General features: G+C 44.2%; 1 protein-coding gene and 1 pseudogene across 3 annotated transcripts in view; both read right to left on the bottom strand.

The window, feature by feature from the left end:
• The window catches only part of CPNE4 (copine 4), a 381,425-nt gene that overhangs the window by 178,405 nt on the left and 177,992 nt on the right, over positions 1–25,028 (bottom strand). The window lies entirely within an intron of this gene.
• LOC140907393 (small ribosomal subunit protein uS19 pseudogene) lies at positions 23,238–23,713 on the bottom strand (annotated as a pseudogene).

Below are 25,028 nucleotides of genomic sequence, written 5' to 3'. Positions count from 1 at the left end.
TTACTTTGCTTAAGAGTCTTTGATGAGAGACCTTCAGAAAGTCAAAGGCTTCTGAAAGTCTAAGTACACTATATCCAGTGGATCACCCTTGTCCACATGCTTGTTGATCCCCTCAAAGAATTCTAAGATTGGCCAGGCATAATTTGCCAGGCATAATTCATACTATAGGCATGAATGGTTCTTCCCCCACATATTGTGTTCATCTATGTGTCTGATAATTCTGTTACTTATTATTACAACCAATTTCCCTAGTACTGACGTCAGGGTTATGGGCCTGTAATTGCCAGGATTGTCTATCGAGCCTTTTTTAGAAAAATCTGTCACTGCACCAGTAGAAACATACACATTAGGGACGTGGAAGCCTTTATCAAAAGCCTAATATATAGTAAATGCCAATGGGTTGAGCAGGCCATGTAAATGCAATTAAAAATTCTTTTTGTGAAATCTGGTTTAGAGCTAGCAAGAGCCCAGTGCTGAATTTCCCATTGTTCTGCTTTTTAATCATGACAGTAATTCTGTACACATGTGAAGCACATTCAGATCTATTTTCCAGCTGAGAATCCAAAGGATATCACCCTGCAGGAGTGTACAAAGAGTTCAGTGTTTCGGACTTTTTAAAAAAATGAGCCTTTTGTTGATGGTACAAAAAGGAAAAAAAATGCTTTTGGATTGTCTATGTTAGAATCTACATTTACACCTTTTCTTTAAAACGTGGACACCATTCTTGCTCCTCCCTCTAACCCGATAAAAAACTCCAGAGCGCATTCATTTGTATTTATATATATATATTTGTATTTACATCCTTGACATGTCATCTTTTTATGCCTCGTGGGCCCCAATCCTGCAAGTGTTTCTGTATGGACAGGCCCCACTGAAGCCAATATGCTCTTTGTGGGCACAGGGATCCACCCCCACTGATTCAACTGCAAGATTGGAGCCTTACATTTGTAAGGGTCGCCAACACAGTGATTTATCTGTGTCTGTCCAGCACTTAGCACAATAGGCCCACATGCCTAATGGGACGTTTGTGTGCTACCAGAACATAAATGGTTAATAATAAAATATGTAAAATGGGAGCATGTGAGGCCCTGATTCAAGCAAAGCATTTAAGCTAAGCTTAGCTTTACTCATGTGCTCAGGTTTAAACACATGCTTAAATCCATCCCTATTCAACAAAGCACGTGCTTAAACCCCAATGAAATCAATGAGATTTAAATGTGCGCTCACAGTGCTTTACTGAATAGGGATGGAGCTAAGCACATGCTTAAAGCTAAGCATGTGCATAAATGGTTGGCTGAATTGGAGCCTATGGAATAAGCATTCTTTAAATCTAAAATGAATCATCCTTAGTATATCATGCAATTGAGTTTTACTAACTTTCAAGTCAACCTTTCAAAACTCCCATTTAGCACAAAGAGGAGAGGAGAAATATCTGCTGATCACGGAAATACTATAGACAACTCTTTAAAAAAAAAACTATCAAAAGGAGAAGAGATAAAATCAGCTCTTCGGTTTCAAAGTGAATGTCCTGTTCATTTTGATGTGGCCCTATTCTAAATCACATAATGCAAGTATGAATTAATGCTTTAGGGAGAGAGATAGAGTTTGGTCTTTTTTGCTCTCAAAAAGCCATTGGAGAATAAATTAGATAAAACTATATTAAGTTCACCTAGGTTATATTTTGAATTGATCTTGTTTGTTCAGTGTTTTATAGTAATTGCTTCCAAGCTATCCTCATAAGATACGTCCAAAAGATTTCCTATGCATTTATTTGCTTTAGCATTTTGATATTTGCATTTTTAAAGGAAGCTCAGTCATAGCTTTTATTCTGTCTAATCTGTCTACTAGGCTTTTATCCCATACTCTTCCCTTATGTACCTTATTCAAAAAATTTGTAAACACAATAAAAAAATCTCTAGCTTCCCCATGAATGCACCCCTCCATCCCCAAAATTGCTGCCCAGCCAGCACAGGTATTTCTGTTTGCTTCTTTCGGTTGCTGTTTTTGGCTGTTGTGTTTTGTTGTGGGAAGAATAGGTTTCACATTTTAATCTGAAGGCAGCAAGAGTAGAAACGGTGCTAATCATCTTTGAGGAATGAGCCAACTCCTGAGAAAACGTGGTCATATGTCTGACAGGGTTAAGAATTCCACTGTTCCTGTGAAACATACTGTAAGTAATCAGCGGAGGTCCTGGATGCACAGAATGGGGTGGCTTGGTAGCTGGGCCGATTCCATGGAGGGCCTTGAAGATAATGACTGAAACCTTGACCGAGTGATTATCTATCATTGTTTTCATTATAAGTAAAACACTAAAGTATATAGGAATTTCCTAAAACGCGCCCTATAAACAGAACAATCTAATCAGCCATATTCACTATATTGTAATTTTATCTGTCCCATCCCAACTGATTGGATCCATTCATTGTCAATGGGTTTCAGCACAGCATATACATGTCAACAGTATGTTTTTTAATCTTAAAATAATAAACAAGGTTACAACTGTATACCTTAACCTATACCTATCTTTCACAAAATTCTCAGTGAGTAACCTCGAGCCTACTCAATATTTACTAATCAATTTTAAATTTGGACTATTTCTCTAAACTTCAGAGAACAAAATGACACCAACTGATAACGGAACAGATTGTGTCTGTCCCTGTATGAGTCTGCAAGGGAAAAGAGCCTTTCCTTTGCATTCCCATTCAGGTGTTAGATGAATCCCAGACCTCTCACATGGGAAATGTTAGGACTACTCCAGCTTAGTGCCAACACCGGCACTAGTTTCTCCAAAGTAAAGTGGGAATTGGGGTCAAACAGCTCAGTCATGACTCACAAGAAGTGGAAAGTGTAATAAAAGAAACAAGTATTGTTTTACCTCACCATTCTTCCTCACCCTTTCACTGGTTTTGTCGCTCTGTTGTCTCAGAACAAAATTAATTGATTCTAAGACCCGAAGGGACAACTGTGATCATCTAGTCTGACCTCCTGAATAGCATGGGCCATAGAATGTCCCCAAAATAATTCCTAGAGCAGATCTTTTAGAAAAACATCCAATCTTGATTTAGAAATTGTCAGTGATGAAGAGTCCACTATGACCCATGGTAAATTGTTCCAATGGATAATTAATCTCACTGTTAAAAATGTACACCTTACTTCCAGTGTGAATTTGTCTAGCTTCAACTTCCAACCACTGGATCATCAAACTCCACATGGCAGGAACTGATATCTTTGCTTAGAACCAAAATTTTCAAAAATTACTATTGATTTTGGGTTACCTCAATTTTTGGATGCCCGACCAGAAGCACTTGAAGAGGGCCTGATTTTCAGAAGGTTGGTACCCAACTCTTTTTTAAAAATCAGGCCCCTTTAGAGATGTTTCAAATTGGGGCTAGATACCTATTAGAGCTGTTCAGAAAACAGAATTTCCATCCTAGAGGAAATTCCAATATTTTGACATTTATTTTGGGATGAAAAGACAAAATATCAAAAATTGCTATGGAACAAAATGTTCCAAAAACTTAGATTTGGAAATGTTGAAAGGAACATATTTTACATATAACATATTTTGGTCAGTTTGAAACCTCTTGGGTCAAAATACTGATTCAAAATAAAACCTTTAATTTAGAATATTCGCATCAAAATATTTTGTTGAAATTGACCTTTTCCCATGAAAAATATCGATTTTGTTGATACCCCCCCCTTTTTTTTTGGTAAAACCTTCTGGTCAAAAAAGCTTGACCAGTTCTAATATCCATACAGTGTCTAACCCAACTGCTGGAGCCTCAAAGTACTCCTGTAATCCAGATAAATGATGTGGTACTGTTTTTGTTTTCAATAGAGTATAGCAAATTTTTGAACAGAAGATGGGTCTCCACATTTCTAGTCCTGTTTTCACTACAAAAAATCCCTCCTCTCCACAAAGTCCAGTGTCTCAGAGCAGAAGTCAGCCTTCCCATGAAAATCTGAGTCTAAAATATTTTCTCAATAGACCTCTTTATGATTTACATTACATGTGTACATGTAAATCATCCTCTTCTAGGCCCTAATTCAGCAACGAATTTAAGCCTGTACTTAAGTTGATCCCTATTCAGCAAAGCATATGCACATGTTTAACTTTAAGAGCTGCTTACGTTCAAATGAAGTGTAACCCTTCTGCCCGTCAGAGTTGGCAGCAACAAGGGCCGGGTTCAATATCTAGGGGTTCCATTCCAATAACACAATGCAAACCGGCTCGAGCCCCCACCCAGTGACCTGGGACCAATATATACCACCCCCGCTGGGCACCTCCAAGAGGCGATACTTCCCCTCTCGCAAGCACATAGTCTGAGTGTAGCAAAAGTCTTTTAATAACAGAGAGAAACAATGTGGCATTATGTTGGGGAAACACCACCAACAGGATTCATAACACAACCCATGAGCAAAAACAACCCCACCCCAGGCAAATTGGGGCATGCCCTTTCCCTTTGGTTCTTGAGTCCAGCAACCCCAAATCACCCAAAGTCCCAAAAGTCCAATGCCCCAAAAGTCTCTGTCCCTGGTCAGGGCAGCCCCAGAGTTCGAAAGTTTATCGGCGGAGCTTTACCTCCCAACCTGGGTGGAAATGGGACGGGGGTAAGAGGCACCTTACGTGATCTGAAGCTGACCGCCCCATAGCTCCATAGCGGCGCTCCGCCAGCCGCCCCACGAACTCCTTCGCTCAGCTGCGCTCCGCTCCGCCAGCCGCCCCACAAACTCCTTCGCTCAGCTGCGCTCCGCTCCGCCAGCCGCCCCACAAACTCCTTCGCTCAGCTGCGCTCCGCTCCACCAGCCGCCCCACGAACTCCTTCGCTCAGCTGCCCCACGAACTCAGCTCCACGGCCCACAAGCAGCTCCTGCCATCCACACACTGCTCCGCGTCGAACTGCTTCACCAGCCGTCCCGCAAACTGCTCCACAATATATCTTCAGGCTCCCCCACTACTTAACACAACACTCAGTGATTTCAGCTCTTAGGTGAATTCAGCTTATAGTAGGGGAGCCCCAGTGCTGGTGCACTGTCAGCCCAAAGTGAGCTCAGCAGCCTATAACTAGACTTCTAATGAAATCAAAATTAGCTCTGATATTCCACAGTGGAGAGAGGGGGAAGTGCAATCAGCATGTAAGGCCCTCACCACGGGGCCCATGCCACCAAGTACTACTACTTGTCCCCAGCCTCTCTCCATTCACACAGTTTTGGAACCCATGACCCTTGCCTAGCGAGTGCTACTTAGTTGATGGTGAATCCCTCCATCATAACAAAAGGCCACGTACAGTTCCAAGCACAGTTCCCATAATCAGGGTAATAACAATTTATTCTTCCTGCCCCAATAACAGAGACACTGGGGATCCCACAGCAGCCAAAGTGACCATTTGGGCAGCTATGGTCTCATTCTAGGCGTGGTGGGTGTGCCTATGCAAATGAGATCGGCCCCTGAAGTTCTTTTCCACAACTTGCCACACCTCACCACCAGATGTCAGGGTGGAGCTCATCCTGACACTGCTTACATCCTCCCCCCAGCCGAGACTTTGTCGTCCCGACAAATCACACTCCCTTTATACCAACTCATTGGTTTCCTCCAAAGGGCCTCAGGAAGCCCACTTTAGCTTCCACAAGCCTGTGTGCTAAATGTATTGGCTCCTCACTAGTCACCCCAGGTGCATCATAAGTTAACCGTTTCACTGGTCTTATCACCCTGTCTCGTCTATTGAGAATCTCTGTTGCCGAGGTAGGGGGAACATCCTCTTGAGTGACGGATGGAGAGGCTTCCCTGGAGGGTCCCTCGGCTACTGGCGTAGGCCCCTGCACTCCTAGTTCTAACGCTGGAGGGTCCAAGGTGCCCAGGACATCCTCTACCTGTCTGTCCCCATTGTCCAATAACCTGTGTGTGTCATCACAGGGGGGTCTCATCAGCAGCACCGGGGTATCAGAAATGGGCCTAAATAGTTCCGCCATTGGGTTTAGGGCGGAAGAGGGAAAACTCTCGTTTGGTTCAGCTGATCGAGACTGAAATCTTGTCTCCATCCCAGGATACACCAGGGTTGTGTCTTCCTCCTCAGACTCACTCTCAGATGTGCAGAATAAGGGTAAGTTAGCTGCAGGGGGCCCACTGTCTGTGTTGGATGGCGGCTTTGGTCTAGCACCTCTGTTCTGCCCGGCGGCCCTGCCGTGGCCCATCTCACAAGGGGTGCTTACCAATTCCCCCACAGGGAGCAAAAGGTTTCTATGCACCGTCTTTATTTGCCCTGGACCGTCTTCAGGTTTGATCTTGTAGACTGGCAGATCTCCCAGCTTTTCCATCACCAGGTAAGGTATTGCCTTCCATCTGTCAGCTATCTTGTGTTTGCCAGCAATACCCAAATTTCGCAGCAGGACTCTGTCCCCCGGCTGGAGCTCCTGCGAACGCACTCTAGCATCATATCGATGTTTGTTGCGGTCTGCGTTCTTCCGAGCCGCAGCGGTAGCTAAGCGATAAGCATCCCGCAGCTTTTCTCTTAGTCGGGATACATACTGCTGATGAGTTTCATAGCTATCTCCATCCTCTGATACACCAAAGCACAAGTCTATGGGTAATCTTGGTTCTCGCCCAAACATCAAGAGATATGGGGTGACTCCCGTAGCATCGTTCTTTGTGGCATTGTAAGCATGCACCAGAAATGCGACATGCTGGCTCCAGGTTGCCTTCTGCTCTGGTCGCAAAGTTCCCAACATATCTAATAGGGTTCGATTGAACCTCTCGGGCTGAGGATCACCTTGGGGGTGATAAGGCGTTGTCCTAGACTTTTTAATTCCTGCTATCTTCAGCACCTCCTTCAGAAGGTGACTCTCAAAATCCCGCCCCTGATCAGAGTGTATCCGAGCCGGGAATCCATAGACTGAGAAATATTTGTCCCACAATACTCGAGCAATGGTGGTGGCCCTCTGATCACGTGTGGGATATGCTTGTGCATACCGTGTAAAATGGTCAGTCACTACTAGAATGTTTCCAACATTCCTCTTGTCTACCTCCACAGACAAGAAATCAATGCATACCAACTCCAAAGGTTTGTTGCTGGTGATGTTCTTGAGATATGCAGCCCTCGTGGGCAGAGTTTTCCTTTGAACACATCGAGCGCAAGTCTCACATTTCCTGCGAACATCTTCAGCCATTCGGGGCCAATAGAACCTACTACGAATAAGTTCCAGGGTCCTCTCCATCCCTAAATGCCCAAAGTCATCATGCAGGGCCCTCATGGCCAGGGCTCTGTACTTTTTTGGCAGTACTAGTTGTGCTCGTTGTTTTTGTAAAGGGTCAGTGGTCATTCGGTGTAGCACTCCCTGAATCAGTTTTAGTTTGGTCCATTCTCTCAATAGTAGTTTACCCTCCGGGTTAGGTGGGACAACCGCAGCTGGGCTTCGCCCCTCCCTTTTGGCAAGTAGTGTATCACGAATGTCAATATCTTGCCGCTGGGCTTCTTGCCAGTCAGCCGCATTGAGCATGGGCAAAGGAGATTGGTCTAATGCAATATAGTTCACCGAAGCAGAAGGCATGCATTCAGGGGGCAGGCCCAAAGCTTCTGCAACACATCCCTGAAAGTCTTCACGGGCCTCTGGCTCTCGGCGACTCACACTGCAAATAGCTCTCACTCCATCTGTGGGTATCACAGCAACTTCTGGAGCCTGCGGACGCCTGGACAATGCATCTGCATCTACATTGCTTCTCCCTGATCGGTACTGAATGCTGAACTCATAGCTAGCCAAGGCGGCCACCCATCTCTGCCCTGTAGCATCCAGCTTAGCACTTGTTAACACATAAGTCAGTGGATTGTTGTCTGTCCACACCTGGAACTGAGCACCATACAAGTAGTCTCGAAATTTCTCAGTGATGGCCCATTTCAAGGCCAAAAACTCCAGCTTGTGGGTGGGATAGCGAGTTTCACTATCAGACAATCCTCGGCTGGCAAAGGCTACCGGTTTACATTTGCCTTCCACTTCCTGGTACAGGACTGCTCCCAGACCCTCCAAACTGGCATCAGTATGCAGGATAAATGGTTTGCTTGGGTCAGCAAAAACTAGGACTGGAGCATGAGTTAGGCAAGTAATGATTTCTCGAAAAGCCCTTTCACATCTCTCATCCCACCGTGGCCCAAATGGTGCAAAGGGGCCATTGTGTCTCTGCACAGGAGGCTTTGGGGACCTCCCCTTATTCTTGGACTTAGATTTGTTCTTGCTGGACTGATGTCCCCTGGTAAGATCATTCAGAGGCTTTACAATCGTAGCATAGTTTTTCACAAATCTGCGGTAGTAGCCACTAAATCCAAGGAAGGTCTTGAGTTCTCTGTAGTTACTTGGACGTGGCCATGTAGTGAGTGCTTCTATTTTATCAGGATCGGTACTCACACCTTCTTGGGACACAATGTGACCCACATACTTCACTGAGGTTCTGCAGAACTGGCATTTGTCAATTGAAAGCTTCAGACCATAATCCTCCAACCTATCAAGCACTTTAAGAAGTCTTTCTTCATGCTCCTCTAAGGTTCTTCCAAACACAATCAGGTCATCCAAATAAACTAACACTTGCAGTAAATTCATGTCTCCCACAACTTTCTCCATGAGACGTTGAAAGGTGGCAGGTGCTCCAGAAATCCCTTGGGGCATGCGTTCGAACTGATAAAACCCTAATGGGCAGATGAAGGCTGTCTTCTCCTTATCTTCTTCTCCCAGAGGGATCTGGTAGTATCCACTTCGAAGATCCAACACAGAGAACCACTGGCTTCCCAGCAAACAGTCTAAGGCGTCTTGCACTCGAGGCATAGTGTACTGGTCGACCACAGTACGGCTGTTTAGGGTGCGGTAGTCAATACACATCCGGATTTTCCCATTCTTTTTGCGGACTACCACAATGGGTGAGGCGTATGGGCTGCGGGACTCTGTAATGATGCCATTCGCAGCCAGCTCCTGAAGATGATGTCGCACATCTTCCATCTCAGAGAGAGCAATCTTCCTAGATCTCTCCCTGAAAGGTCGAGAGTCATGTAGTCTGATATTGTGCTCTACTCCCTTTGCACATCCCACATCCCACTCATGCAGTGAGAACACCTTGGATCTTTCACAAAGTTTCTTCCTCAGGCGATCTTTCCAGTCCTCGGACACTGGTGAATCTCCAAAGTCAAACTTTGCTGGGTCTATTGCCGAAACTGGAGTTTCATACTGGGGTTTTACAATCAACTCAGGCTCAAAGAGGTCTGCTATCTTTTGTCCTTGCTTCACAAAAATATCACGACTCGTTTCATTAGCAATCAGTATAGTCACCCTTTCCTGGGCTTCAGCAGGTAGGGTTATGACTCCACTGGGGACCAGCACTCCTTCAGGGAGCTCTCCTCCCATCGGCTGCTCTATCATTGCTAACGTCCCTTTACTGCCTTTCAGACAGGTACTCATGACAAGCACTTCTTGCTCCGTCCTTGCAGGCACTACTAAGGGGGTTGTGCCCGCGTACTTCAGTGCCCCAAGCGGTAGCTCAGATGTGTCCCTTTTAGCGCTCTCAATTTTCCTATAGGCTTCAGCACAAAGCGTATGGATCATCAGGGTATTCAGGTACTGGTCCCCAGCCCGCCTTCTGCAGTAATCCGCGAGTACCTTGAAGAGACTGGAGTTGGTCCCTATCAGCACAGACACATCGGAAGTCCCTTTAGGGTCAGGGCATATTAAGGCAGCTGTGTCTACCTCTTCTCTTACCCCAGCAACCTCCTCTGGGAATTCCAGGTGCACTATGACATACCCTTGATAGGGGTATTCATCCATGCTGAGGCCACATAGGCCAAGGCCAGTCAGTGGCTGTATAGGCAGGTGCCTAAGCATCTGTTGGTAGAATGACTGAAATATAATAGTCACTTGAGATCCAGTGTCAAGCACTGCTTTACACTCCACCCCTTCGATCCTCACCATGACCTCTGCTCGAGGCCCTATCAGTCCTGCAGGGATCCCAGCTGGACAGTCTTTTCTGGGGGAATCTTCAAATCCTGCAGACCTGGGGGGTCCCCGTCCCCAGACCCTCTGGCAGCTACCGGATCTCTCCCAACTGATCCTCAGCTTTCCATACACTAAGGAGGGGTTTTCTTCATTACGGCACTTGGCAGCACTGTGTCCATCCTGACCACATCGGTAGCAGAAGAATTGACCTTTCCCCCTTCGCCTGGGGGGGATGGTGGCTCTAAGTGCGGGCTTCTCAATCGCCACAGTTTGAGGCTTCTTATTCCTAGAAGTCTTAACTCAGTCAACGGTACTTTGCAGCTCAGCTATCCGTTCCGTCAGGACCTGCATTTGTTGGGCAAGTTCCTCTCTGGTGCTCACCATCAGTACACTGGCCATTTGCAGTGGTGTTGTGCTGGCTGGCTCCGATGTTTGGGCTTCCCAAAACTCACTGGCAGCCTGCCTTTCTTCCTCCTCTCTGACCTCTTTTATCAGCTGGGAGTAACTTGGGGGATGTTCCCGTCGTTCTCTTAGCCGGAGATGAAGTAGAATCGGGTTCTGATACTGAGTTCCTCTTACAATTTGAGCCAGTCTGGTCTGATCCATCTGCTCAGCAGTCACTGCTCCCCTCATGACAGCTCTCTGAAGCAGTCTCTCCAGTCTCTGTATGTAGGCTGAAGCCTTCTCGCCCTTTTGTTGTCGGGAATTAAGGAACTTACAGTAGCTGTCTTCAGGGCCCTCTACGCTCCCAAAGTTGTGTTCAAGGGCCTCTAGGCAGTCCTTCACACCGACCCCAGGGTCAATGAGCTTCAGGGTGCGAATCACATCTAATGCTGGGCCGCCAAGGCTCTCTATAAGGCATCTTCGCTTTTCTGCATCTGGTACGGCCCACTCTTGCAGCATTTCAGTGGTATGCTCTAACCAGGGTTCAAACTCCTCCTCCCCAGCAAATAATCTTAACTTACGACAAGAGTCTGACTCAGCATGGGGCAGCGCAACCTTTTCCAATATTTGCCCCAGAGCTTTTGTCCAATCATCAGCCGAGGCTGCAGCCTCCGAGCTAGAAGCTGCTGAGCCAGGGCCCAACAAACCTGACATATTAGCCATTATACAAACAGTAATTTCCTCAAAATATCAGCACAAACAAAAAAAATATAAATTGTTTCCCAATGTAGTGGATCACTCAACAGGTGCTTGCGAGGGGTACTGACCCAGGCGATCCCGGACGAGCCCCCAAAAATGTAACCCTTCTGCCCGTCAGAGTTGGCAGCAACAAGGGCCGGGTTCAATATCTAGGGGTTCCATTCCAATAACACAATGCAAACCGGCTCGAGCCCCCACCCAGTGACCTGGGACCAATATATACCACCCCCGCTGGGCACCTCCAAGAGGCGATACTTCCCCTCTCGCAAGCACATAGTCTGAGTGTAGCAAAAGTCTTTTAATAACAGAGAGAAACAATGTGGCATTATGTTGGGGAAACACCACCAACAGGATTCATAACACAACCCATGAGCAAAAACAACCCCACCCCAGGCAAATTGGGGCATGCCCTTTCCCTTTGGTTCTTGAGTCCAGCAACCCCAAATCACCCAAAGTCCCAAAAGTCCAATGCCCCAAAAGTCTCTGTCCCTGGTCAGGGCAGCCCCAGAGTTCGAAAGTTTATCGGCGGAGCTTTACCTCCCAACCTGGGTGGAAATGGGACGGGGGTAAGAGGCACCTTACGTGATCTGAAGCTGACCGCCCCATAGCTCCATAGCGGCGCTCCGCCAGCCGCCCCACGAACTCCTTCGCTCAGCTGCGCTCCGCTCCGCCAGCCGCCCCACAAACTCCTTCGCTCAGCTGCGCTCCGCTCCGCCAGCCGCCCCACAAACTCCTTCGCTCAGCTGCGCTCCGCTCCACCAGCCGCCCCACGAACTCCTTCGCTCAGCTGCCCCACGAACTCAGCTCCACGGCCCACAAGCAGCTCCTGCCATCCACACACTGCTCCGCGTCGAACTGCTTCACCAGCCGTCCCGCAAACTGCTCCACAATATATCTTCAGGCTCCCCCACTACTTAACACAACACTCAGTGATTTCAGCTCTTAGGTGAATTCAGCTTATAGTAGGGGAGCCCCAGTGCTGGTGCACTGTCAGCCCAAAGTGAGCTCAGCAGCCTATAACTAGACTTCTAATGAAATCAAAATTAGCTCTGATATTCCACAGTGGAGAGAGGGGGAAGTGCAATCAGCATGTAAGGCCCTCACCACGGGGCCCATGCCACCAAGTACTACTACTTGTCCCCAGCCTCTCTCCATTCACACAGTTTTGGAACCCATGACCCTTGCCTAGCGAGTGCTACTTAGTTGATGGTGAATCCCTCCATCATAACAAAAGGCCACGTACAGTTCCAAGCACAGTTCCCATAATCAGGGTAATAACAATTTATTCTTCCTGCCCCAATAACAGAGACACTGGGGATCCCACAGCAGCCAAAGTGACCATTTGGGCAGCTATGGTCTCATTCTAGGCGTGGTGGGTGTGCCTATGCAAATGAGATCGGCCCCTGAAGTTCTTTTCCACAACTTGCCACACCTCACCACCAGATGTCAGGGTGGAGCTCATCCTGACACTGCTTACAGAAGTTAATAGGCTTTATGCCTGTGCCTAAAGTGCTCGGCTGAATATGGACTGTCTGCTGAATTGGACTTTAGTTGGAAATGATCGTATTTTCACCCCATGTCATTCAGAGGCAGCCCACACCATATACAGTAGCTACTATTATCATCAAGAGCAAGCGAACTAGTTAGTGTTCAGGCAACACCTGGATTATATTAAAATTAGAGGTAATTCAGATTAAAATTCAATTATTTTCTACCTTGCAGCAACTTTCCTTTGAAAAACCCAAAACTTTAGAGCATGTTAAAATATATTCTCATGTAAACAACATAAATCAATGGCAGTCCAAGATTAGAACAGGGTCATGTCAGAAAATGCATAAATCAGAAGATATCCATGATTTTCAATAAAAAAATCTAAAAACTATTTCCAGTGCTTGGATTGTGGCCAGATGTGCAGAACAGATGTTCAAGCTTTTGTCTGAAACACTCAAAAAAACCCAAAACCTTTGTGTGATACACTCAGGCACAGGTGAGTGCTTCCAAGAACAGTGTTACAAACCACATTACTTTTTCATAAATGAAAGATGAAATATTTATTCTGCCTTTTCCTAGGGTTGTTATTGCAGAGGATACCTGCTGTATGACCTGAAAATCACTGAAATGGTTATAACATACTTTGCTACATTTCTTAGACCTAAGAGGGAAGAGATGTGGAGCTGCAGAAATTACAGGCCAGCGAAATAGCTGAAAAATAGCACTGCAAGAACAATGTTTCATACAAAAGGCAAATCTATTGCATGCATTACCCTGTGTGATATCTGCCACTGTCTTCAAGGGTCAAGCTGGGCGAGTTCACAGAAGCTCAGCGAGCTGGTACTTGCTTTTGTGCTCAATAATCTGAAGTATTCATATTTAAAAATTAAACCTCCTATCTTTGGGTTGCAAATATTACCTTTAAATTATGAACCACTAGTGCTGTGCTGTCTTCCTGAGTCTAAAGACCTCCTGCAACAATAGCCTTGAGAGCTGTGAACTGCCCCATTAATCTCACTGGGGTTTTAAAACTGAAATCTAACAATGCTAATTTAAATATCAGTATTGTTAAATTCCTTCACTGCTTATCAAAGTACACCAAGAAGAAGAGATTCAGATATATTATGAAGATCTGCAAAATCTAGTTCAACATCTCATTTGGGTGTTACATGTAGCTGGAGCTTGAACTCTGAGCAGGGTATCAATTTTTTTTTTTTTACCGTTATGATCTGTAAAATCGACAAACCAGAGGGGAATAAAGAAGCCTGGGAGGCATTCATGGCCCATCAAGGGGAGTCAAGCAGCAGAGCCTATGGGGCAGCTGAGACCCAGCGAGAGGGAGCTGAGCCCAGGTTGCTCAGCAGAGCCCCACAGCATATCTGAATCCCATGAAGTTCAAGCCCATCCCAAGAAGTCCAGCGTTGAACCCACATTCTGGACCTCTGAGCAGTCAGAGAGTCTCTTTTTTGCACCTCAAGAGGGTGGAACTTGATTTATGGGTGGAGTTTCAAGTGTACCACTTGTGGCTGTTGGTTCCCCCCACCACCACCACACCTCCTGAATGTATTCTACATCTAAAATCAGAAACAATTGTCTATACAGAAGGGTGAGACTTTCATATGCTAACCAGACACAAGTAGTGGTATTTTTTCCTCACTGTCAAACTGAGTATACTGTATAGCTTCTTGAATGACACTCATGTCTCATGACGCATATTGGAGAACAGCAGTAACCCTGAGATACAGCAGCATCAGAATGTATCTCTAACTGCCAGTCAAATCAAACTCCAGTGCTTAGCTCTAACATAATATCTACTATTGAGGCCAGACTTAGGCTTTTGAGGAGATGATCAGTTTTCATTTCTTTATTGTAAAAATACAATGTAAAAAGACATTATTGTAAAAAGACAATGCATTTTGATGTCCATGAGATGAAATTCCTACATTCCTATTGTTTGTATTAGAATAGCAGCCCTATCCGGATCAGTGCCCACGGTGCCCGGTGTGTATTGTACCAACACATAGTGAGAGACAGCTCCTGCTTAGAAGAGCTTACACTCAAAACAGAGAAAAACTGGAAGTGGAAACACATGCACAGACAGAAGAAGAGACTTGCTCAAGGCCACAGAGCAGGCTAGTGGCAGATCCAGAATTAGAATCCAGGTCTCCGGACTCCCCAGTCCTGTGCCCTATCTACTGGACTACACTTCCTACTGGATACCGTCATATTTGATGATGGATAACTAGTGCAAGGCAACCAGCTTTTCTGGGGCATCTCTTTGTGCTTGAGGAGGACATGTAGATGTCTTGGGGAGTTGACAGATAAGTCGGAGCGGGATTAGAGATCACCCAGAAGATAAGTGGAGCTAAGGAGCACAGGCTGAAGCTTGAAGTGGCTAGAGACTTAAAGAAAAGCAAGGCCAACACCAGTGTCCTTGTGAGGCCAGAGAAAACACAACAGACCAAAAGGAAGGAAGCAACCCAGAGAAGAATGGAAGGTCCCCGTGTATGGATGAGCAGGTGGCAATGAGTGAGGGAATGTCTCTGGACCCCACCGTGGAACCCAAGACAGGATCTGGTTGTAAGTAGAGCTGGGCAGAATGTTTTTTTGGTCAAAATTTGCTGATTCATCTTCACGGAAACGTTCTGTAGAAGCTGTTTGATTACAACAAAGTTTCTTGCCAGGTTGACTGCTTGTCTGCTCAGCAGCTCTGGTGGGCTGATGGGGAGCCAAGAGCCTGAGAGCTCGAACTCCTCAGCAGCCTGGGCTCCAGGTCACTGGTCCTGGGGCGGACCACCAAGCAGACTATGCCAGAGCCAGGGCTCCATTCCCTTTCACACTGAATTTGCAATGGGGAGGGTGTGTCATTCAGAATTAAACCAAATTTCAAAATATGGAAATCCTCTGCAAAATGGATTTACCTTTCTCCCCCCAGCTCTGGCTGTAAGGTAGAGTTATGGGCCATTCTGGAACACAGACTTCTGTCTTGACTGGATTATACTGAACACTGTGCTATCATCTCATGAGTTAGACTATACTAGGAACCACCCAAAGATCTTCCTTTATTGGTCAGCTCAGACTCACATTGAAAACACATGAAAGCCATGTCTCCCCCTTCGGAAAGAGTTCTCTCATTATCCGTAGTATAATTTTATATCAATTACTATGTTAATAAGCTAAGATCCCAATTTAAAAGCATGCTTATGGGGGGAGAGGGGGGAGGGATGAAGAAATCAACCCCATTATAATACCTAGCACTCCTACACCATCTTTTTCACCCAAGGATCTCAAAGCCCTTTAAAAATATTAATCAGCTAAAACAGGATTTATTTTTGCATTTACATGAACAAAACTGATAAGAAATGAGCAAATTCTGATGTGATTTTAATTGCATTGATATACAATAAAAAGCATATTTTGGGCAGAAAGTTCTACACAGATACTTACTGGTTTAAATATTAACTACAACTATCCTCACTAAAGCTGCTAATGTGTTTACACATTTTAATTTCTTCCATACATTTGCTTCCTGAAAGCATGTCAGAAACTAATGACAACTTTCAAGTTGGCTAGATTTCATTTTCTTGAATACAGACAAGTGGGGTTTAATTTGAAATCCGACATCACTATAAAATATTAAAATCGGAACACAGTGGTTTTACAGTTTATCTTCAGCCAAGTGACTGAAGTGAACTTGTACAAAAGCGGGCCAGAGTTAGCTGAAAAAGAATGATGAGTCAAAATCATATCAACATGTTGATACATTCTAAATCATCACCATACTAACAGAAAACAGCATTAAGGCTAATCAAATCAAGGAGTTAAATTAAAAACTATAAAGCTACCTAAAAAATAAAATGAGATATGCTGAGCAGCACTGAAGGATCATCTATTCAAAGTAAAACACGTTTTGAAAATAGGTTTACTCTAGCTGGGTGAAGAAACTTCCTCCTCTTGTCTGAAGGAGGAAGGGAAACTTGAGAGCAGCGGACAATTACCAAGAGGTAGAACAAAAGAAGCAGGTGACCCCAGCAGAAGTTGACAACGGGACTCACAGGGGGAAAGTGGGAGAAGAGTGACATTTTGCACCAGATTAAGATGAGGGAAGCTGCTGCAGCAGCAGGCTAGCAAGGGGTTGGAGGACCTTGCCTGCCTGCCTGACGGGACATAGATGGTCCCTCAAGGATTCCCACGGGAAGGGTGAGCTAGTGAGGGACATTGTGTTTAGGATGTTTTATTGTCTTGGGTGATTGTACTATCCTGTGCTTCAAATGTTAAATATAAAGAGCATAAAGTTGAAAAAACTGTACATTCTTTGTAAATAAACAGGATTGCATCAAAGAAATACCTCACAACATCAACAATTTCTCCACCTAGTGGAAACAACCTGGTTTGGCTAATTGCTCAGGTCAAAAAGGGTAACAATATTATATTGATTTTTATATTATATATTTTGGATTATGAACACAGAGCTGCACCAGCAGCATATGGTGCAGTGTACTCTCGGGTGTCCGGCTACCACTGAGAAAGCTGAGATGAAGGGGACTGGCCAAATCAGTTACACAAGCACCTGTCCATACCACAAAAAACAATGTTTCAAACTGGCTACAGGGAGGCAAACTGGAAGCCTGAGTCTCTGGCAGGGGCAAAATACAGTTAGCTACTGATTATTTTAACTTTGGGCTGTGTGGATAACAATCATGACACGAACTAGTTATAAACTCTGAGAAGAGCTGTAGTATGGATGGAGTCTTAGTGGCTTCACCTCTTCAGACCGTTGAAGGCATCAGTGATCCTTCCTAGAGCTCTGGATAGAGCACAATAGCTGCCATTATTGTCCGAGCACTACCGCACAATTACTGCACTGCATCAACAGCTACCAACAAAACCTTACCATTGCCTCTAGTCACACTTGTATATAATGTACAATAACTTCCTGAAGTTTCCTCTCCTCAGCGCACTTGCACAGCCTCCAAGACTAGGAGAAAGCTATCGGACATTTTGGCAGGTGTTATAATAAAAACAGATAAAACCCACAAGGGAGAAATGTAATGGTCATGCTGCTACTGTTCTAACTCCTCGCAGAGTGTTACCATGAATCAGAGCACAAACAGAGGCTTTTGTGCATGTTACTGCCATGTCCACTGCCACAGCAAAGCAACAGGGCCTGAAAGGCAACAGTGTGTTAGTGCGGCTTGTGACAGCCACAGAAAATTGGTGATAATGCTACAGCCCTGACAGCACAAGAGCAAAGCCTCACTCTCTGTACCACCTCCTCCATTGTCCAAACTGGTACAGGACCAGGAGGTAAAGATAATGAGAATTAATGAACTTCCAACAGACGTCATACTCACCAGACGAGATTCTGATTTCAGTTACACTAGTGTAAATCTGGAGGAACTCCTTTAACTCCAGATTTACACTGATGTAATCCAAATCAGAATCTGGCCCTCTGACCTCAGCTGAATTCCAGCTAACATCTTCTTCCAATGTTGGGTAGGAAAGCAGAGAATCTGTTGGAAACAAGGAGAAAATTGGCGATAGTCTGTGGAGGAAGATTGGAGAATCTCTTTCTTTCGCTTCTCTCTTATGGGGAATTAGCAAAACCAGCTGGCTGATGCTAGCTGGCAAATGCTATTTCAAACACCTGTGGGCCAGGCACTATATTTTTGAAACACCGTCTTTATCAAATGCCAGTTGCTAGGCCAGGTGAGAGAACCATGAAAGTGCAAATCCACAGACACAGCCAGGTTTTCCACTCCCTTCCCCCGCCACATTCCTCTTTATTGCTGTAATTTTCCCCGCCCTTCAGGCTCAATGCTTGTAAAAAACACAGAAGAGCTAGCTCCAGCCAGACATATTCAAGTTACTAACACCACATACTAATACACTTGTTAAAATGTCCACATTAAATAAGATTAACAGTATTTTGGGGCGGGGGAGAGGGGGGGAGAATAATACTAAATCAGGGGGCCCTTGAGATGCTCGGGGCCCTAAACAATTGTTTAGTTTCTTTATGCTTAGCACCACCACCGACCTTTAACGTGATTGGTAAGTGAGAAGTTTAGACTTCCAAATCCCACTGGCAACTTTAGTTCTCTTTCTGACCAAAAACTATCGGTCTATCTAAAATCTGTATAGTCTCCATCACCTTAGCTTCTGAGAACCTAATTAGCTGACCTATTAATTTTAAAAGTGGCAAAGTTAAAGGATGATCTCTCCCTATATTCTAAACACACTAATTTTATATTCAAATATAAAATCACAGAAAATTAGCATAATCCAGATGTGCTATTGTCTAAATTCCCAACCCAGAGGAAAACAGACCTTAAAGTACAATTGCTAAAGAAGGGTGACCTTACCAACGGCAGTAACTGGAAAGAAATCACATTACTCTCAATGCCTGGAAGCATCACGTGCAACATTATCCCAGAATGTATCAAGAAAAAAACAGATTTCCAATTTAGAGAGGAACAAGGAGGTTTTAGACCACTGAGATTACATGAAAACCATATTGTTGTTCTCAGACATATTATAGAACAAAGTGTAGAGTGGCAAGAGCCCATTGTGATACATTTTATTGATTTCCAGAAGGCTTTTGACAGTGTACGCAGAAACAGTCTTTTGAAAATTATGGCATACCAAGAAATACGAAGAAAAATAATTAGAATCATCAAGGATCTATATGCTAATGCCAGATGTGCCATCAGAGATGGTGACAACATCAGCCAATGGTTTGTAGAGACAACTAAAGGCAAGCAAACAACTTTCATAAACTTGAAAAGATTTGGAAAAATAGCATGACTGGCACGGATACTAAAACGTGAACATTTTACACCAGCATCATGTCTGTCTTTTATGGAGCAGCGTCATGGAAATCTATAACAGAAATTGTTAAGAAGATGAACTCATTCTGAAGTAAATGCTTGCAAAAGATTTTCTGAATTCATCTAAAATAATTTATTTCAACATCAGAAATTTTAAGGAGAGCAAACCAACCTAATGCATCAAACATGGTAAGATGATGATGATGGACATATTTGGGACATGCTTTAAGGATGTTACCAACATGACTTCCATAGCAAGTGATAATAGGGACACTACCTGGAAAAAGAAAAAGAGGGCAAACCTAGAGAAACATTATGCAGAACAATAGAGAAAGAAGTCAAATCCATTGACATGACACTCAGAAGCCTGAACAGACCAGCACAAGACTGAAATAAATGGTAGAAACTGGTGGCCGCCCTATGCACCTGGGGGTGCAGGAAGATAAAGAAAGAAAAAAAGATTGTCCAAATTCTGTCCTTGGATGTACAGGCATGGGTAATGCAGATCTCATTAACTTGAAGAGATACACATCAATGGACAGAATTTGAAAGACTGAGTGTGGACAGATAGAAAAAGTTCAGACATTCATGAAATCCCTGCCTTTGTTTATTCACTATTATGACTTTTAATATAAAAAAAGATAGTACAGCTTATCATTATTAGGAAGGGGAACACACTGCTGATGGCAGAAAATTCACCAGAGATTTCAAATCTCATCATTCCTAGTTAATTACAGCAATACTCAATCCCTTTGGTTTTCACAAAATCTCTCCATGGGCAATGTTTATCAAACAGATTCAAATAATTTACTTCAGTTTTGTCTAGAACTGTTTCCAGCTTATCTCCACCAAATCCCTGGATGAATTTGATATTAACATTACCAGTAGAATGTTATACAGACAGTACATGGCAATCAAAGAAAGAATAGTTTCTAAAATAACCATTTTCTTTTAAAAAAAAAACCTAAAAATGTCTTATCAGCTGAGATAAAAAGGGTAAGGGACCACATTCTCCCCTTGACATACATGTGTAAGTCCCATTAATGCCAATGGGAGACAACCGTATTTTTACTGAGGGGGAAACAGACTCATCAACGACTTGCTCTTGTACCACTGAGGTCAATCGGCACTTTGCTATAAACTTCAATGGCAGAAGATCAGATCCTATTTGCATAAGATAGTCATGTGCAAAAGTACTGCAATCATCAGGACATTTGTTAAAAATCTTCACTTTAATTTAAGATCGTGTTTCAAAACAAAACTAAAATGAAAGCCATGACTAATCAGGACTATTTTGGCTGTATCTTCTGGGATAGTTTCACAGAGTAAGATGAAGAGCCAGATCATGCAACTCTTTAAGGTATGTCTATACTGCAATTTAAGCCCAGGGTTAGTGGGACTCAAGCAGGACCGGCTCCAAACACCAGCAGAGCAAGCATGTGCGTGGGGCGGCACAATGCCAGGGGCGGCATTTCAGCCTAGAGCCTCAAGTCAGCTGACTCATATTAGGGAACCCCGGGCTTGAGCATCTACATTATATTTTATGGGTTAATACTGACCTGAGCTGCTGCTGTTGGCCAGGTCGGGTGGGGTGGAGGGAGGCTTCCATTTTCAATAGAGAGGGTTGCAGATTGTTGGGATAGAGAGGATCAAGGAAGTTGTCCCATGGAATTGTGGGATACTTGTGGATGACTCCAAGGACTTGAGTCAAGTGGGGCTGTGGCCACACTGCAAAGAAATAGGGCTCGGACCCTGGGTCCTGGCTTCACTCAAACTCAGACCCTCCAGCCCTGCAGGGTTCTGGGCCTGTGGGTCCAAGCTCTGGGTCAGTGCAGTTGCAGCGTAGATATGCTTTCCTAAATTGGAGACTTACTTATTAGATGAATAGCTTTCAGTGCCAGGTCTGATTATAAACTACTCATTAAATTAAAGGTTTCAGGACTGTAAAGCTTTGCAGAACTAGCAAATATACAATAACTTACTTGCAGAACTGCGAGTCAAATACCCAACTGACATAAATCAAGCTGAAAATCTGGACCTGAGAGCTCTGATACCTAGGTCTAGGTATTAGAACTACTTTGGGACAGTGTCTCTATTGCAAGAGACCACCCAGTGTGCACCAGCAGTGAGGCTCCCCCACTAACAGCTGAAATCACTGAGAGCTATGTTCGATGGTGAGCCCTGAAGACATCTTGGCAAGTGGCGGGCTGACAGAGAGGGCCAGAGCAGAGCCCCGCAGAGGCGTGGCAATCGGCTGGCGGGACAACGAGAGAGTGCCCAAGCAGCAGAGCGTGTAAGGTGCCTCCTTACCCCCACTTCCACCCAGGGTGGGAGGTGAACTCTGCGGATGAACCTTTTGGCTGCACTGGCCAAGGACAGCAACTGTGAGTGGGGTGCAGAGAAGGGACAGGAGGTTAAAGGGACTTTTGGGTTGCTGGACTTAAGACCCTGAGGGGAAAAGGACACTGCCCAACATTCTTGGGGGTGGGTCTTTTGCTCATGGTTTATGTTTATGAACCCTAGTTGTGGTGTTTTCCCAATTTAATGCTGAGTTACTTCCCTCCTTTTATTAAGTTTTTGCTACACTCAGACTCTGTGCTTGCAAGAGGGGAAGTATTGCCTCTTAGAGGTGCCCAGAGGGTGGTATGTAATTGTCCCAGGTCACTGGGTGGGGGCTCAAGATGGTTTTGTGTTGTATTGTTGAAAAGGAACCCCTAGACACTGAACCCAGCCCTTGTTGCTGCTGGCTCCACCTGGCAGAAGGTTTACACATATATACATATATAGGAATATTTTTAAAGGATGGACAATTTCAATTCTGTTAATTGTAAGTGACCATAACACAAACCAGTTCAGCTAAGATAGATTAATTTTAAAACTACACACTTTGTTAAACACACTATGGAAACAATTTAACACCTAAAAAAGTGTTATAGAAAGATATGCATGCATCAGACCCATTCCAGTCCCAAATGTATGTATAGACTTTATTAAAAAAAGGGATATTTTCTCCCTGAGGAACGCCAAACACAGTTCTTCATGAATATGTATAATTAGATGTTCTCTGTGAGTGAGAAGTAGTAATTAATTCAGTGTTAAACATCACAACCTATTACTTGAACTCCATGGCAACCAACATTGCCAAAAGAGAAAATGAATTTTCAAAGCCTATTTTTAAATTATTACATTTATACATTTTCCAAAATTTCAAAGCAGGCTTGCACTATTTTTAGACAAAGACAATAGAAATTAACTTTTTCAAGTGATAAGGAATAAGCTCATTAATGAGGGAGGTTATAATTTTTTTGACACAAAAGAATGACTTGATGGCAGGTGAACTAAGACTTCTATGAGATTGGGGTTATTTTTTTTGAAGGTACAGAACTGAAAATGTAAGACAAAAGGTGACTGATATGTACAGTTGTCTCAATGTGATAAGCAAAGCACTCTGAGAAGCATATTTTCAAAGTATGCCTCATGGTTTCAACCACATGCCTATCACTGGCTTTTAGATGCGATTGGACCACCAGAGAACATTCTGAAATTCTGCACTTTAATAGTTTGTTTAGTGATTTTTTTTCCCCTGTATCATCTGGTACTTATCCACACTCAAAACAGTATGTGGAAATGTTACTTTCATTGCATTCCATTAAGGACAGGTGCAAGCTGTAAAACGTTGATACAGATTTCAAATCGACTTTGGTTCAGGGATGTTCAGAGCGGACAACCTTATTTTTCATGGAATATGAAAGTTCATTATTTGCATCGGATTCTTAGCTAAACAAACTCAAAGGGAAACATTTCCCCGAAGCATCATTTACTTCAGAGGAATGAACCTAGATGATTGGGTGGCACTGATACCAGGTCTGCCGTGTTTCACTGGCTTGTAAGTGATGGACAACTCACCCAGGTAGTGGCCAATCATCTCGGGCTTGATTTCCACCTGGTTGAAGGTTTTGTCGTTGTATACGCCAACAATGCTGTATACGCCAACATTGCCAACAATGCTCACCATCTCGGGGAGGATGATCATGTCGTGCAGGTGAGTTTTGACTACCTCTGGCTTCTCCATGGGAGGGGCCTCCTTCTTGGCCTTGCGAAGGCGCTTCAGTAGGGAATGCTGCGTACGACGCAGGCCGCGGTTCAGACGCCTGCGCTGGCGAGCACTGTACAGCTGCATCAGCTGCTCGTAGGACATATCAAGGAGCTGATCCAGATCAACACCTCTGTAGGTGAATTTCCTAAAGGTCTGTTTCTTCTTCTGTTCAACTTCCGCCATCTTGGCTGCGTCTCCTTCCGAATAGACGCAACCAAGATGGTGGAAGCTAAACAGAAGAACAAACTCAAAGGGAGCCTCTTATCTTGATAACGCAGTAGGATTTATATGGGCTGCTCCCACTATTGTTAATCCATGCAATGATCAAAGAATAAAACCCATTGTGTCTCTCTCTTCACAAGAAAGCTGTGGCCTACTCTTTGACAATACCGAGGTTGCAAGACTATTTTGGTTCTCTTAATATGTAGTAAGTGGGGGCTCAGTGCTTCCCGCTCTTTATATGGGCAGAGTCAAGCAAAAACCGGCAAAAAAGGGGCAAGGTACCGAATCCCCTGCTACATTCTCCCTCTCTCCCTAGAGTCAACAGAAGAAGCCCTCTCACACGATTACAATGGAGTTAAGGCATACTGGGGAAAGTGAAGCCGCTCTTCATGGCAGGATCTTCTAAAGACCTAGCGGAATCCACTTGAAACTTAATGTTGCTCCAAGCTCCACACCTACTAGCCCCCTCAAAGAGGTAGGTGGCAAAACCTGTGGCAGCATGGGTGGCTAAGGGTGCATCATAGAGAGGCCCACAGGGGCCTCACACCCCATGCAGATGTTTCTAGAGCAACAGGAGGATAAAACATAAGCTCCACAAAGATTCCAGGCTACTCTAACCCCCACCCCAACCCCCGCACTCCACCCTCAAGAAGGCATATTTTCTCCTGTACTTCTCATTACAAAATTCTGAGGGTTTATCTGAGTAGGTTTTTATACCATGAAGAATATAGCTGGTCTATGTTACATTAAACCTACTGAAGAAAATAATTACATTAAGGAAACCTTCAGCATAAGGATGAAACAAATAACTACTTATGCTAAACAATCTGTTCCACCTTATATTTAGCTGTGACACTGAGTACCTTTCCCAGACCTGAAGAAGAGCTCTGTGTAAGCTAGAAAGCTTGTCTCTCTCACCAACAGAAGCTGGTTCAATAAAAGATATTACCTCACCCACCTTGTCTCTCTAATATCCTGGGACCAACACGGCTACAACACTGCAAAAAACAAATACAGGACATTTAGGGGAATTAACACAGCCAAAATGTCATACTCTTTCAGGATATAACTTCCTCAAGTAATTGTTGTGTACAAATATTTTTGCATATTGTTTGTAGTGCTGATCTTGGGAACTAAGAAACATTGGTTAACTCTGCAAAGAATTCCAAAATAACCCTTTTAGTTGAAAACTACTATTCAGTTCAGAACTCTGAAATGGTAGAATCGTCCCTGTAAGTTTTCATTAAGACTAAGCTGCAGGCAATTAATTTTTTTAGAAATAG

This window comes from Lepidochelys kempii, chromosome 2 (genome assembly GCF_965140265.1).
Source record: "Lepidochelys kempii isolate rLepKem1 chromosome 2, rLepKem1.hap2, whole genome shotgun sequence".
Lineage (NCBI taxonomy): Eukaryota > Metazoa > Chordata > Testudines > Cheloniidae > Lepidochelys > Lepidochelys kempii.
Note: the sequence above shows the minus strand (reverse complement) of the source record. Positions and strands in the feature narration are given on the sequence as shown.